Raw genomic sequence first — 15,988 nt, forward strand, 5'->3', positions numbered from 1 at the left:
ACGCAGTAGGGCTCACTTTGCTGTAATCCAGTCCGCCAGCTTCAGGCATTTCTATGCAATAACCTTCACAGATGTATTGGACACCATTCCCCTACCCGCCCCCCTCCCCACATTCCCCATTTCAAAGAGTTCATATCCCTTGAACAGCAGCAGATCTTTTAAATTATAAAGCCCTTTTCCCTCCACTTTCAGAAGATCCTACCAAATTTAGAGAGGAATTAGAAAGATTAATTGCTATTCACAACCCCACTCACAGAGACCTTGACTAGCTGCTAAGGGGAGTTCTTCTGGCCCAAGATTATACTATGGTTATTAGACAGGCCACTCTGCCCCCTGAAGAAATCCCCCTTCACAGAAGAAACAGGTGACCAAAATTTCTCCGAGGCCCTCCTACAAATGATCTGCAAAAGGGCAATATTCAGAAACGAATAAAAGCCTAGGTTAAACTGTTAGTACTCAGAAAGAAGGCTTTTGTTAAAATGTTTTATGCAGACTGTACAAAGGCATAAATCTTTTGATTCCCATTTTAGATTTAAAAATCTCCATGATATAAAGAAACAAATTTAGTTAAAGGTTGGACAAATCCCTTGATATTCAGGCTGTAATCCAGTTCTTTAGGGAATTAACATCTTTGTCTTACAAATATCTATAAAACCAGGTACTCAATCCTAGAAACAAGTCACAGCCAAACTTGCTTTACAAACCTCACCTATTTCTCTAATAATGTTTATGGATATTATACTTTTTTTTTTTAAGTAGGCTCCTTGCCCAGTGTGGGGCTTGAACCCACCCAGAGATCAAGAGTCACATGCTCTACTGCCTGAGCCAGCCAGGTGCCTCTGTTTATGGATATTGTAAAAGAACAAGATACTGGAACAAAATTGTCCTATACTTAGAAAAAACCACTTACATTCTTTCTCTGCCCCTTAAAGTTATAAATCTTATGTCTTTTAATGACATAGCCCACAACTGCCTGAGAATAAAGGGGAAAAAAAGCGGGGAGGGGAGTAGGCCTTTTTAAAATACAGATTGCTGGGCCCCTGGGTGGCTCATCAGGCTCCCTTGCTCGCGGGAGGCCTGCTTCTCCCTCTCCTACTCCCCCTGCCTGTGTTCCTTCTCTCGCTGTGTCTCTGTCAAATAAATAAATAAAATCTTTTAAAAATAAAATAAAATACAAGTTGCTAAAAGGGCTCTTTAAGACAGCACCTCTGATAACAGGCAGATTTGCTCCAAATGTGGGACATTTTGTTCACTTCTGGATGGTCTTGCTAAAATTGATTTGTAAAAGAGCTCTATTTAGTTGGTTTGAAGGCAAGTGCTTGTAAAGATTGGGCATTCTAAAACTCAGAAATCTAGACACTAACCCAAATGTTTTTCAAGGTCATGTGATCTGGGAAGATATTTGGTACTAAAGCTAATTTAAAGTTGGTTTAATACATTTTTTTAAAAAGATTTTATTTAGGGCGCCTGGGTGGCTCAGTCGTTTGAGCAGCTGCCTTCGGCTCAGGTCATGATCCCAGGGTTCTGGGATCGAGTCTGGCATTGGGCTCCCTGCTCAGCAGGGAGTCTGCTTCTCCCTCCGTCCTCCTCTTTGCTCATGCTGGCTCTCACGCTCTCTCTCCCAAATAAATAAATAAAAATATTTAAAAATAAATAAAAGATTTTATTTACTTGAGAGAGAGCACAAGCAGAGAGGAGAGGCAGAAGGAGAGGAGGAAGCAGGCTCCCCGCCGAGCAGGCAGCCCCATGTGGGGCTCAATCCCAGGACCCCGAGATCATGACCTGAGCCAAAGGCAGATGCCCAAACGATTGAGCCACCCAGGCGCCCCTAAGGTTGGTTTAATCAAGGTAGACATGTCTTTAAAGTTATCAGCATGAAAATTAAAACTCTTATTCTGCCTGTGTTTACTTAAAGTCAAGTAAGCTGATGTTATCTGTTACAAATTGTTTAAAATAATAGTGATAGTTTGAAAGGATGACTAACTTTGAAGTCTCAAAGTTTTTATGGGTAGTCTAAGCATAATTGTCAAGAACAAGTAAATTAAATAGATGTAAATAAGATAAAAAGTTTCAGGTAAACTTTTTAAATAGTTTCTCCAAATCTTTTTGTAACCTGAAAGTTTAAAGTTTTGCTAAGTTAAATAATTCATTTAATTCTAATAACTCATTTAATTAATTTAATTTAAATCATTTAATTTTAAATTAAATTTAATATCTCACTGCCAAATATGATAAAATTATAAAAATTGAGTATTGGACATAGGTTTATCTACTTTTGTTTTAGTACAAAGAAACTAAAGATAAACTTGTGTCTGTTAGAAAATAGGTTTTGAGCCCATTAATAAAAGATTGTACTATAAAGAAACACGTTTCTAAATTATGAAATGTATTTTTTTTAAGATTTTATTTATTTATTTGAAAGAGAGAGAGCAGGAACCACCAGAAGGGGGAGTGGGAGAGGGAGAAGCAGGCTCCCACGGAGCAGGGAGCCCGATGTGGGGCTTGATCCCAGGACCCTGGGATCATGACCTGAGCCGAAGGCACTTAACAACTGAGCCACCCAGGCGCCCCTGAAATGTATTTTTTTTAAAGATTTTATTTATCTATTATACTTGAGAAAGAGAGAGCATGCAAGCAGGGGGAGGGGCAGAGGGAAAGGGAGAGATGTCAAGCAGACACCCTGCTGAGCACGGAGTCCCACATGGCTCAATCTCATGACCCGGAGATCATGACCTGAGCTGAAACCAAGAGTCCAACGCTCAACCGACTGAGCCACCCAGGCATCCCAGAATTATGAAAGGTATTCATAAATTTACCAATCTAAAGAACTCTAGTGTAACAGTTCACAATTGCTTACTTCTTAGTTTTCACTAGAAATTAAGGTTTCTAAGAGTTAAGCATTCTAATAAATGTAGTAATTAAGACGACTGGAAATAATAAGGGAAACAACTCTGTATACAAGGAAAATAAGGTATGTGCTTTTCGTAAGAAAAATATATGAAGAATGGGAACACATTTTCATTGAGGGAAAAGAAAATAATTTTGTCCTAAAGTGAGGCTGGTTATAAAAGAGGAAAAACTTAGGACAAAATCTGAATGTAAAAAGAAAATTATACAGGCATCTGGATTGCTCAGTCAGTTAAGTATCTGCCTTCGGCTGAGATCATGATCCCAGGGTCCTGGGATCGAGTCCCACATCAGGCTCCTTGCTCAGCAGGGGTCTGCTTCTCCTTCTCCCTCTGTGCTCACTCTCTCTCTCAAGTAAATAAATAAAATCTTTAGAAAGAAAAAAGAAAGCTGTAAAATATTTATGGAAAAAAAAAGAATCTTTGGAAAGAAATTTATGTGGTCAGTAATGGACACTTAGAATAAATTTATTTAAAATGAGTTTTAGGGGTGGCAGCCTGGCTCAGTTGGTGGAATGTGCGACTCCTGATCTCAGGGTTGTAAGTTCCAGTCCCATGTTGGGTATAGACATTACTTAAAAATAAAAATCTTTTATTTTATTTTTTAAAGATTTTATTTATTTATTTGTCAGAGAGAGAGAGAGAGTAAAGCAGGAGAAGCAGCAGGCAGAGGGACAAGCAGGCTCCCTGCCGAGCAAGGAACTCCATGCAGAACTCGATCCCAGAACCCTGAGATCATGACCTGAGCCGAAGGCAGACACTTAACCAATTGAGCCACCCAGGCATCCCCAAAATAAAAATCTTTTAGAAAAAAATAAATAAAAATAAAATGAGTTTTAATATCAAAAGTACATTGATGTAAAATTAGAATTTGGCTTTTGTCCTTAAAATTTTTTTTCTTAGATTTTTTTTTAAGTTTAACTAATCTCTACATGGGGCTTGAACTCACAAACCTGAGATCAAGAGCCTTATGCTATTCCAACTGAACCAGCCAGGTGCCCCTATTGGTTTGCTTTTTATAAGAAATGGTAAACAAAGTTTTTCTTTACCTCTAATGTAATCTGCCTGAAAAACAAAGATTCTGTATTTTATCTTTATCAGATCTTTGATTATTCAAAAAAACCCTGAATCTTAGTATTAAAAGAGCTAAGTTTGGGGCGCCTGGGTGGCTCAGTCAGTTAAGTGTCTGCCTTCGGCTCAGGCCATGATCCCAGGGTTCTGGGATGGAGTCCTGCATCGGGTTCTCTGCTCAGAAGGGTCCTGCTTCTCCCTCTGTCTGCCACTCCCCTTGCTTTTACTCTCTCTCTCTCTCCCTGTCAAATAAATAAATAAAATCTTTTTTTAAGAAAAGAGCTAAGGGGCACCTGGGTGGCTCAGTCGTTAAGCGTCTGCCTTCGGCTCAGATCATGATCCCAGGGTCCTGGGATCAAGCCCCACATCGGGCTCCCTGCTCGGCGGGAAGCCTGCTTCTCCCTCTCCCATTCCCCCTACTTGTATTCCCTCTGTCAAATAAATAAATAAAATCTTTAAAAAATAATAATAAATAAATAAATAAATAAAGAGCTAAGTTTTATTCAGAACTATGTAACCTTCTTTATTTGCTTTTAAAATCTTCTATTGCCACTTTGGTTAAATAGATAAATATTGTTTCATAATGATCTGTGATCTGGTTTAGCCAAATATTCAAACCTTGTGGTATTTTTTTGACAAACTTCCCAAAATCAAATTCTAAAATGAAATCTTTTGACATTAATCTAACAGGTGTTCCAGAGAGCTTCTGGAGGATTTGAAAGATTCTGTGAGAGATTAAACTAATTAGGTTTATTTTATATGTTGAATTACCTGGGAAGCATTGTCAAGTAAGTGTTCTAAAATTTTATGAAACTCCTAGAAATTTGATATGTTGTGGTATGTTATTATCTTGAAGTGTTGTATGTCACAGACGTAACTGAATTTCCTTGTCAATCGCACTGTAACGAACTTTAATCAGATCTTTAACCATGGCCATTTTTAAGTCTTTTATCATTTAAAGAGTTATACTTTTACTCAGATGCTTTTACAAAAGGTTCCTACAAATGTGTTTGATCTTCAGAGAGATTCATGGAAAAGACTTTTTGACAAATATAGGTTTCTGATAACCTTAAGATCATAAAACTGAACTGGGTAAGAATTTCCAGAACTAGTGGAATAACTGGATTCAAGCAGAATAAGAATTAGTAACATGGGACTAAAGGAACTGAGGAGGATGATTGTATTTTTATGAAATTTTTTGTTTAAAACATTGCTAATTTTTTAAAGATTTTATGTATTTATTTATTTGAGAGAGAGCGTGCACACGCTCAAGTGCGGGGGGAGGGGGCGGGGGAGGGTGGGTAGGGGCAGAGGGAGAGGGAGAGAGAGAATTCCAAGCAGACTCCAAGCTCAGAGCAGAGCCCCAAATGGGGCTTGATCCCATGGCTCTGAGATGACCACTTGAGCTGAAACCAAGAGTTGGATGCCCAACTGACTGAACCACCCAGGTGCCCCACATTGCTGATTTTTTTTAACGTTTTATTTTTCCAGGTTTAAGGAAACTTTCTCTTAGCTACCTGATTACAGCAATTTGATAAAATAGACCTTTGTGACCAAATTGAAACATTTTATTTTCTCCCTACTGGATCCCTCCAGAATTCAGAACTCTCAATGAGAATTCTTTTATTTTCATGCCAATGTGTTTCTTTTTTTTTTTTTTAAAGATTATTTATTTATTTTTTTGACAGAGAGAGACACAGTGAGAGAGGGAACACAAGCAGGGGGTGTGGGAGAGGGAGAAGCAGGCTTCCCACTGAGCAGGGAACCCGACGCGGGGCTCGATCCCAGAACCCTGGGATCATGACCTGAGCCGAAGGCAGATGCGTAATGACTGAGCCATCCAGATGCCCCTGGCAATGTGTTTATTTGCAAAAAAAAAAAAAAGAAAAAAGAAAAAAGAATAAGTTCAGTGAGAATCTGTTCTCCTTGTAACGGGACACAACTGGAAGCATCAGTTATATTACCAAGGCTTTGGAATGTTGTATTTGAGAGACATGCATAGACTCAGATATGACCAGAGAGCTTTAAGGAACTAAGGTTGACTATATGGAGCCAACAAAGCCCCTTAGAAAAACAGCCCGGTACACCTTACTTCTGGGGTTCCTAGTAGCCTTTACCAGGTGAATAAAGAAGGTCACTTCCTGGCAGGTGCAGGAACTCAGGATATTTTGGGGACCTCAGAAAGAGAGGAATTAACCCAGATCTGTAAGTATTGCAGGTAAAGTCTGATGGCAAGTATTTGGCTTGGCTTCTGGCCTCAAGAGGTTAAAAGTTCAACCTCGAGGGGTGCCTGGCTGGTTCAGTCGGTAGAGCATTTGACTCTTGATCTTTCAGGGTCGTGAGTTCAAGCCCTATGTTGGGCATAAAGCTTAAAAATAATAAAGTTCAAAGATGCATTTAAAAAAAGTTCAACCTAGGGCACCTGGGTGGCTCAGTTGGTTGAGTGACTGCCTTCGGCTCAGGTCATGATCCTGAAGTCCCTGGATCGAGTCCCGCATCGGGCTCTCTGCTCGGCAGGGAGCCCACTTCTCCCTCTGACCCTCCCCCCTCTCATGTGCTCTCTCTCTCTCTAATTCTCTCTGTCTCAAATAAATAAATAAAAATCTTAAAAAAAAAAAGTTCAACCTAGAGATTCTTTATTAAAAATTTCCAGGGGCACCTGGGTGGCTCAGTCGGTTAAGCATCTGCCTTCGGCTCAGGTCATGGTCTTGAGCATCAGTGGGGAGTCTGCTACTCCTCCCTCTGTTCCTCCCCGTTTGTGCACTCTCTCTCTCTCCCCCTCGTGAGCATGCGTGCACGCTCTCTCTCTAATAAATAAAATCTTAAAAGAAAAAAATTCCAGCAAAGCAAGTTTAAAATCCTGTATGACCAATCACTATTCTCGCTGCACTTACAAAGAATCAAGCCAGGTTTTTTGAAACTAGACTTATTTTGCAAACAAATTAGTCTTAATTTGATGGGTCTTTTGTAAAAAAAAAAATGAGGGTGATTGTAGAGAGCAAAATTATGTTCCAATAATACACCTGTGTAAATATTAGATTCTAATACAGCTTATTATAAACTGGACTAGATCCTGATTTCTTCTAGTTTCTTCCAATGCCTGGCTCCAACTCTCCAAACGAATGTTTTTTATTTTTTCCCATCCTTTTGACTTGGGATCATTTGATAATTAACACCGCCCATTTTCCTGAAGCCCTGAAAACTAAATATGAACAACTTGATGTAAACTTCAGAGAAATCACCACAACAGCTCAAATGTAGACAATCTTTCTGCCTCTTGCTCTGTGGGCCACTCAAAGACAGTCAGAGACATTGGAATTACTAACCAGGAAAATTCGTCAGACTGCCACTGTTTTCTATCTGAAGATGCTTTGAGCCTGACATCTAGAAATCTTGACTGGCTGGCCTAAAAACTCAAAAACTGGTTTACAGTTCGATCTCATCATTAACCATTATTTTTTTTGTTTTATAGGAATGCCTCTTATTTAATACCTTATCTAAATCATAGGCCTAATTTTAAAAACACACCTGCATCATTGCCTCCTGAAATGAGTTTAGCTGAACTAACCTATTGTCAAGACTAACAGACCGACTCAACAAGATGGAACAATCTACCAGCTCAACTTGGAATGTGTGAAATTTCCAGGGAAGTTTCAAAGGAGGGAACTATAGAGGCTGAGGGCAGGCTGCCCCAAAATATGCCACTTTGACATATTGCTTATTTTAAATAAAAGTTACTGAAGAGACAACCTATGCAGGAAGGACACTCAGACCCCTTCTCTCCCCCCCTGAAAGCTGGAAATAAATCTCCCAGGTGAAAAGTACCTCCCTGTACCAGGAGCTCTTTTAAAGAGACATTCCCAGAGATGGGACATTTAGAGCAGAGAAGGCTGTATAAACAACACTTACCTTTTACTAATTTATGACCCCAGCCCAAATTCTGTTTAGAATTCTTTACTAACTGAAGCTCCCAAAGTGAAGTTTCCTTTTGGTCTGTCAATTACTCGCAGATTTATTCTCTTTGTATAACGTATAAAAACTGCTCACCTTGGTCATTTCTTGGTCTCAATTTCATAACTGGGCTTCTGGGCACATATAATAAAACTTCATTTTTTTCTCCTGTTAATCTGTCTCATGTCAACTTAATTCTTAGTCTATCTGGAAGATCTTGAGAGTAGAGAAGAAATTTTCCTTCCCTTCATGCCTTTGAATCTGTCTTTGTGGGGTTCCCAAACCTACATACGTAATTAAATTTGTTTTTCTCCTGTTGACCTGCCTTATTTCAAAGATATTATTTATTCACTTATTTGAGAGACAAAGAGAGCACAGGCTTGGGAGCAAGCAAGGGGAGGCACAGAGGGGAGGAGCAGAGGGGGAGGGAGACGGAAAGGGAGAGAATCCCAAGCCGACTCCACACTTGAGAGGGTTCAAATTCACGACCCTTAGATCATGACCTGAGCCAAAACCAAGCTTAACCGACTGAGCCACCCAGATGCCCCTGTCTTATTTCAGTTTAATTATTAGACCAGCCAGCAAACCTAGAAGGAAAGAAGGGAAAATTTTTCCTCCAAAACCATCTTAATCAAGCTCCAGGGAAGCCCCAAAAGGCATTCTAGCTCAGAAATTTATCTCAAAGAATTGGAATTCATAAGGAACCCTCAGTTTTAGAAGCTATATTGTTTAGGAGAGGTTCCACTTTAAATTGTGTAACATGAAATTTAAAAATTTAATAAATGGGCCAATCCTAACCCAACTGTGGTACTAATTTCACAATATATAAGTATATTAAATCATCATCACCTTGTACACCTTATATAGTTACATGTCAATGACATCTCAATACAGCTGGGGGAATAAACCTTTCCACCTAGTCTAAACAATAAGGAATAATTGTTATTTCACGTAACAAGTGATCTCAAGGTAGGATGGCTGTAGGGTTGGTGTGTGGGTCACAAAGACTGTGGGTCAGTGTCCTAGAGCTGCCCTAACAGTCACACAAGGTGGGTGGCTTAAAACAATAGGATTTTATTGTCTCAGTTCTAGAGGCCAGTAGTCCAAAATCAAGCGTTAGCAGAGTCATGTTCCCTCTGAAACCTACAGGAGAGACTCCCACTTCTACCTCTAATGTCACATTGCTATCTTCTTTCTGTCTCTTCTTATAAGGACACCAGTCATATTGGGTTTAGGGTCCACCCTACTCCAGTATGACTGTATCTTTACTAATTACATCTACTATGAATCTGTTTCCAAATTTGGTCACATTCTGGTGTACTGGGGGTGAGGACTTCAGTATGCCTTTTGGAGGGACACAATTCAACCCATAACAGACCTTTCCCATCTTTCTGCTCTGCCATTCTCATCCTGCTGGCTGCCTTCCTCATGGTCCAACTTGGCTACAGCAGTCCCAGGCATCACATTCAGCACAGCAGTATCCACCAGATGGAGAGGGATCGTCCCTTCCTTGTATCTCTTTTAGAAGCAAAGAAACCTTCAGAGACCCCTTCCCCAGGAGACTTCCTCTCATTTCTCATTGGCAAAAATATCATCACACATGTAAGCCTAATCCTATCACTGGGAAGGGAAACAAGACCACTCATCATGATTGGCTTAGACCAGAGCTTCTCAAATTTGAAAAAGTATCATGATCATCTGGAAGGGTTGTTGAAACAGATTGCTGGGCTCCATCCCCCCACCCCCCAACCCCTGAGGTTCTGGTTCAGTAGGTCTGCTGTGAGTTCTGAGGATTTGACTTTTTGACGAGTTCTCAGGCGAGGCTGATGCTGCTTTGAGAACACTTTGAGAACCAGTGGTTTAAACTAATCAGAATTTATCTCAGAGGACTGGGGTCAACTCTTGGAAAATACACTGCTATCCAGAGGAGGGAGGAATACCGCCCCCCCCCCCCCAAAGAATCAGGATTCCATCAGAAAAGAGCCAAGAGGAGGAAACTTTTGGGTAGGTATCCAGTAGTGTCTGCCATACAGTGGCCAAAGAGCAGCTAGGAAGAGACCAGGAGTGTGTCCAGACAGGTGAGAAGAGAGTCAGAATGATGTCAAGGGAGCCATGGAGAAGTGACTGGGGAATGGTCAACCCCTTTAATGTCACAGACAGGAACAGGAGTGTAAGCACTGAAAAGTGACCAGTGGCGGGGCGCCTGGGTGGCTCAGTCGTTAAGCATCTGCCTTTGGCTCAGGTCATGATCCCAGGGTCCTGGGATCGAGCCCCACGTCGGGCTCCCTGCTCAGCGGGAAGCCTGCTTCTCCCTCTCCCACACCCCCTGCTTGTGTTCCCTCTCTCGCTGTCTCTCTGTCAGATAAATAAATAAAATCTTAAAAAAAAAAAAAAGTGACCAGTGGATTGAACCACTAGAAGATCTTTGTTGATCTTAGCAAAAGCAGTTTTATTTTGAAGACACCACAGGAAGAGTTATAGGAAATACAGAAATTAACTCCCTTGCACTGTTGGTGGGAATGCAAAGTGGTGTAGCCACTCTGAAAAACAGTATGGAAGTTCTTCAAAAAGTTAAAAATAGAACTACCGAATGTTCCAGCAATTGTACTACTAGGTAGTGCCTCAAAGGATACAAAAATACTAATTCAAAAGGCTACATGCACCTCCATGTTTGTAGCAGCATTATCTACAATAGCGAAAATATGGAATGGATATTCCATTCATTCCAACTGATGAATGGATAAGGAAGTATATATAGACAATAAAAATGAAATAATACTCAGCCATAAAAAGAATGAAATCTTGCCTTTTGCAAGGACATGGATGAAACTAGAGAGTATATCATAAGTGACATGTCAGTCAGAGCAAGACAAATACCATCTGATTTCACTCATAGGTGGAATTTAAGAAACAAAACGAATGATCCTAGGGGAAAAAAAGAGAGAGGCAAACCAAGAAACAAACTCTTAACTGTAGAGAACAGACTGATGGTTACCAGAGGGGAGGTGGGTGGGGGGATGGATTAAATAGGTGATGGGGATTAAGAAGGGCACTTATGATGACCACCAGCTGTTGTAATGAAGTGTTGAATCACTATATTGTACACTTGAAACTAATATTACATTGTATGTTGACTAGAATGTGAACAAAACTTTTAAAAAATAAAACACTGTGAGTTAAAAAAAAAAAAAAGGTTAACTTTTTGGGGTGCCTGGGTGGCTCAGTTGTTAAGCGTCTGCCTTCGGCTCAGGTCATGATCCCAGGGTCCTGGGATCGAGCCCCACACTGGGCTCCCTGCTCCGCGGGAAACCTGCTTCTCCCTCGCCCACTCCCCCTGCTTGTGTTCCCTCTCTTGCTGTCTCTTTCTCTGTGTCAAAAAAAAAAAAAAAACGAAAAACAAAAAAAAGGTTAACTTTTAAATCCTAATATAATTTTCTAGCTGGAATTATTATTAAAATTCATTTTCGTTTCATCATGATTATTTCACAAATTCAGTTTAATTGTTTAAAGTACATAAATCCTCTCATGGCCAAAACTTCTGATGGTCCTGTCCTCTTTCCTTAAAAGCCAAACCAATCAAACTTTTGTTGTAATCAACCTGAAACAATCAGTTTACCTTTGTCTTGCATGACATGACATTATTTTCTGGTGAATTGAACTTGGTATTATACATTTCTCTTTGACATTTTTGCTTGTTCTCCCCCTCCCTTTTTTGTTTGCTTTGTTTTCTTTTTACTTTGGCTCTGGAATGTACTTCTATGTGAGCCTCTTTTGAAATGAGTTTTGAAATCAATTGGGCAAAATTAATTCAATTATTAAAGTAGCAGACATTTCCTTTTTCAGTTACTTTTGTCACATAGTCATGGCCAATATCTCAATTTCCAGACAGAATCAGATACACACATGTGCGGATTTCTGGTCCATTATATTTTGTTGCAGATTCAAAATAATGAGGCACAATTAGAAACAATTCTTATTTAATGGTGGTATTACTGCTCTGAACATAATCTGAGCACATAATGCAAGTGGGCATTTCAGTTCCTTTGAAATGACTTTTCCATTGGGTGAACATCTGATAAATTCCTCCTTTTATGCAGGCTCCCGTGGACCAGATGTTACAGAATATGGGGTATGCACAGGGGTCCATAAAATGTGTGGGGGCAGGGAGTATACAGGACATTTCTGTATCTTACTCTTAATTTTGACATGAACCTACAACGGTAGGTTCTAAAAAAAATTAAGTCTTGGGGCACCTGGGTGGCTCAGTCGGTTAAGCATCCGACCCTTGATTTCAGCTCAGGTCATGGCCTCAGGATGGTGAGGTCGAGCCCCATGGTGGGCTCCATGCTGCAGCATGGAGTCGGCTTGAGATTCTCTCTCTCCCTCTCCCTTTGCCCCTCCGCCTGCTCTCAGTCTCTCTCTCTCTATTGGTCTCTCTCCTTCTCCCTAAAATCAATCAATCAATCTAAAAAAAATTTAAGTCTTAGAAGAAAGAGAGGGGCGCCTGGGTGGCTCAGTCATTAAGCGTCTGCCTTCCGCTCAGGTCATGATCCCAGGGTCCTGGGATCGAGCCCCGCATCGGGCTCCCCGCTCAGCGGGAAGCCTGCTTCTCCCTCTCCCACTCCCCCTGCTTGTGTTCCCTCTCTGTGTCTCTCTCTGTCAAATAAATAAATAAAATCTTAAAAAAAAAAGAAAGAGAGAAAATGGAAAAAAGATAAACAGGCCAATCGAATATCTGAAATCCTTTGGCTAAATTCACTTTTTCAATTAAAAATACAAATTGAGGGGTGCCTGGGCGGCTCAGTCGGTTAAGCGTCTCGTCTGCCTTCAGCTCAGGTCATAATCTCAGGGTCCTGGGATCAAGCCCCACATCGGGCTGCCTGTTCAGTAGGGAGCCTACTTCTCCCTCTGCCTGCCGCTCTCTGTCTCTGACAAATAAATAAAATCTTTTTTTTTTTTTAAAGATTTTATTTTTATTTATTTGAGAGAATGAGACAGAGAGCATGAGAGGGAGGAGGGTCAGAGGGAGAAGCAGACTCCCCGCTGAGCAGGGAGCCCGATGCGGGACTCGATCCCGGGACTCCAGGATCATGACCTGGGCCGAAGGCAGTCGCTTAATCAACTGAGCCACCCAGGCGCCCCTAAATAAAATCTTAAAAAAAAAAAAAAAAATACAAATTGAGCCAGATCTTGGCTGGACCCTAGATAAAATGAGAAAATTACAAACACATGATGGAATAGTATGTAGCCATTCAAAATGGTTCTGTAGTTCTCTACTTATTGACCTAGAAGATGTTCATAGCATTACATGAAAAGGGTAGGTTATAAATATATTATGAGCCCATTAAAAATATATTTCAGGGGAAAAGTCTGAAAAGCTCTACATCAAAATGGTAAAATTTATGTTATGTATATTGTACCCTAATAAAAACAAATGTGACAGTAGTTACTTCTGGATGCTATGTTTTTTTACTACTGATTTGTATTTTTTTTAGTTTTTTTGCAATGGGTGTGTATTATTTGTATGAAAACTAAGTAAATAAATGAAATAATGGTTTAAAAGAAAAGGAAAAAAAAATAAGTCTGATGCCTTTCAAGAAGCTGATGCATTTCTGACTGCAGCTTTCCCCTCTACCCATCCCCCAATGGAGCCAGCCTTTCTGGGTTACCTTTTAAAGTCCAGCCTTTAAGGCACTGTTGGACTGGAAGCTAGGAGAGCCCCACTCTAATAGGGCAGGGAGCCAGACGAGGAATGGGAAACAAGCTGAGCCATTTCAGGACACTCTTAAAATATGAAAAAATGACTTTTTCCATCCCAAAAGTAATTCGGGGAGTCAAGTCTTGGGAGGGAATTTCAGTCTTAACAGTTAAATCTGGGAAAGGTACAGGAAGTACAAAACTCAAAAGATACCCTACAGAGATTTCTTTCAGCTGACAACATTTAGTTGTTTCGTAAGAGGGATCCAAAATATGGTATTTCATTGGGTATATTCACTTCCCGAAAGTTCCAGGACATGGCACCAGATCTGTTCTTATTGCCATTTAACTAACCATTCAAAGCCGACTCTAATAAAGAAGGAATTGCAGGGAAGTGAGTGCTTCAGGGCACAGAGGACTTTTCTTCCATTGCTTCGCAGTTTGGGAAAGTTGCCATCCATTCGGGTTTCACTCAGACTTTTGCCAGATCCCAGAACAAATTGTAGCCAGAAGTTCTGCTCTTTGTCAGGAGGCAATTGCAGTCCAGACTTAGCCAGGATCTTGCCCTCTCCCTTCAAAGAACAACTTCCCTTTCTGTGTGGGGATCCTGGCTCTCCTTTTACTCAGGGACATCCTTTCTTTCTAGAAAGACTCGACTGTCCCAGGGTTTCTGTTTTGTTTTTACCATTGTCCGGGTTTTATCTGGATCTCTGGATATCACGTCTTCCTAATATCAGTGATTTTAATGTTTAAGGCTTTCTTCTCTGTTTTTCTTTCTCTTTAGCCACTGCAGTTTAGTGAAGCAAAATAAACAGGCCTGTTTCCATTGTTAGAGACCCCAGGCGATTAATCTTTGAGGAGTTGCCCACAAGTTAGCGATCTATGAACTGAGTCTGACCCCTTGCACAGAAAGTTAAAGTCAAGGTGCCCGGTACCTATTTTGTGATCAGATGTCGCTTCCCTTTGTTAGAGATCAACTTTCCTTCCTTTTAAGGCAAAGAATCCTTAAACAAACCACTGAGACAATCCCACTGACTACAAAGAGGTTAAGGTAACTGTTTTATATTTTAAACGTGGTGGTGGTTACACGACTGAATATGGGTGTCAAAACTTACAAAACTGTCAATTTAAAAGGCCAGTTTTTACTGTACATAAATTATATCTCTATTAAAAACACGACCGCCAATTCGGTTTACTAACATGGAAAAATGTGTAACATATAATACTGACCTAGGAAAAAAGATGGTAGCATTTATAAAGTTTACGTTGATATGTGAAAAAGGAGGAGGAAATCCGGAGAACTTAAAACTATATTTTGTTGAATAAGGAGATAATTTTCCCTTCTAAAATTTTCTTTGTAATCGGTGATTTGAGTTTCGAGGCTATAAATACGTCTTAAAACTTAAAGATAAGGGGCGCCTGGGTGGCTCAGTCGTTAAGCGTCTGCCTTCGGCTCAGGTCATGATCCCAGGGTCCTGGGATCGAGCCCTGCATCGGGCTCCCGGCTCTCCCTCTCCTTTTGCCGCTCTCCCTGCTCAGGCTCTCTCTCTCTGTATCTCTGTCTCAAATGAATAAATAAAATCTTAAAAAAATATTTAGAGGGCGCCTGGGTGCCTCGGTCGTTAAGCATCTGCCTTTGGCTCAGGTCATGATCCCAGGGTCCTGGGATAGAGCCCCGCATTGGGCTCTCTGCTCAGCGGGGAGCCTGCTTCTCCCTCTCCCACTCCCCCTGCTTGTGTTCCCTCTCTCGCTGCGTCTCTCTCTCTCTCTGTCAAATAAATAAATAAAATCTTTTTTTAGAAAAACTTAAAGATAAGTTTTTACAAAAATGTGTCGAGCTGTACACTTAAAATTCACTTTATGCACTTCATGTTACGTGTCAATTAAAAAGTTTTTAAAGAAGGCTTAAAGAAAACTTCTGGGTAGCAGTCACAAGGGTATCTATCCAAATGGAAAAAAAAAAAACATTTTAAAATGTGCGCAGTCTACCGTATATTCTACCTCAAAAAAAATAAAAAACAAACACCCCCCCCCCCCGAAATGGAAACTATGCAGGCGCTGTGGTGCTCGAGCAGTCAAAGCCCGCCAGCGATCCGTGCACTGACTCACCCCCAGAACAAGCCTCCAGTGGCGCAGCCGACCCCCGCAGTACCTGCTCCCCGTGGCCTGCGGTAGGGGGGAGCCTCTCGGGAGGCTGCGACCCCGCACAATTACCCACGGCTCCCCAGCACCAGCGGCCTTCGGGCCCACCCGAGAAGGCCGTGGACATCCCCGCCCCTCGCGCCCCACGGCTGGTCAGGGAATCGCTGCCTCCGGCCACCCCGCCACTCCACTCTTGGGCGGCCGCACTGACGTCACCGCCT

At 41.1% G+C, this 15,988-nt stretch overlaps 1 protein-coding gene across 7 annotated transcripts in view; it reads right to left on the bottom strand.

Moving 5' to 3' along the window:
- The window catches only part of GLYCTK (glycerate kinase), a 33,331-nt gene that overhangs the window by 16,350 nt on the left and 993 nt on the right, over window positions 1–15,988 (bottom strand). For 3 of the 7 annotated variants that reach the window (XM_034997807.1, XM_034997812.1, XM_034997811.1), the window contains exon 1: window positions 15,735–15,943. The exons of 2 other annotated variants lie outside the window; for them this stretch is intronic. The gene's annotated coding sequence lies outside the window, so the exon portion shown is untranslated. Of the gene's footprint in view, window positions 1–15,734; window positions 15,944–15,988 lie in introns of those variants that run through there. 2 more of the 7 variants (XM_034997816.1, XM_034997813.1) reach the window with 1 other exon arrangement.

This window comes from Mirounga leonina, unplaced genomic scaffold (genome assembly GCF_011800145.1).
Source record: "Mirounga leonina isolate KUSES-001 unplaced genomic scaffold, KU_Mleo_1.0 Mir_94, whole genome shotgun sequence".
Classification (NCBI taxonomy): domain Eukaryota; kingdom Metazoa; phylum Chordata; class Mammalia; order Carnivora; family Phocidae; genus Mirounga; species Mirounga leonina.